Source organism: Octopus bimaculoides, chromosome 21 (genome assembly GCF_001194135.2).
Source record: "Octopus bimaculoides isolate UCB-OBI-ISO-001 chromosome 21, ASM119413v2, whole genome shotgun sequence".
Classification (NCBI taxonomy): Eukaryota; Metazoa; Mollusca; class Cephalopoda; order Octopoda; family Octopodidae; genus Octopus; species Octopus bimaculoides.
The window spans coordinates 5,152,767-5,153,629 of record NC_069001.1 but is presented as its reverse complement, the minus strand read 5'-3'; positions in this window follow the sequence as shown (position 1 = coordinate 5,153,629).

Sequence of the window (863 nt, the reverse complement as noted above, 5' to 3'; positions counted from 1 at the left end):
GAAGAAGAAGAAGAAGAAGAAGAAGAAGAAGAAGAAGAAGAAGAAGAAGAAGAAGAAGAAGAAGAAGAAGAAGAAGAAGAAGAAGAAGAAGAAGAACGTCGAAAAATACCTTAGGAATGCGAACCCAGGTTTGAAATTTCCCCAAGACACCTGATGAAGGCTGGAAGGTATATCAGTTGAAACGTTGTGTTAACAACAAACAAGATGAAGAAGACAAATATTCGTCAAATGTAAATAATGTACATAATTTCTCATCTCTTAAATATAGAACTGTATTACAATTTATATCTTTTAATTTTTCGTTTATCTTTTACATGCCTTAGTCACTGGACTACGGCCAGGCTGGAGCATCACCTTAAAAGGTTTACTCGAACAAGCTGACCGCATTGCTTATTTTTTTAAGGTTTGGAACTTATTCTATTGGTCGCTTTTACGGAACCGCTATTCTATACCGTTTATCAAGTGACGACATGGGGACAAATGCAGCACAAACACACATACACACATACACATGCATACACGCACACACATACACACACACACACACGCACACACACACACACATATATATATATATTTACTACGGGTTTCTTTCAGTTTCCGTCTACCAAATCCATTCACAAAGCTTTCCAAATACTACACGCAGATGTAGCAGAAGACATTTGTCAAAGGTGCCGAGCAAGGGAACTGAACCCGGTACCATGCGGTTGGGAGCAAGCGTCTTCACAATACAGATACATTTATACACATATATGCTCAGAAAGACATATACAAGCACATACATGCATATGAGTGTACCACTGTACGTGTGTGTGTGTGTGTGTGTGTGTGTGTGTGTGTGTGTGTGTGTGTGTGTGTGTGTG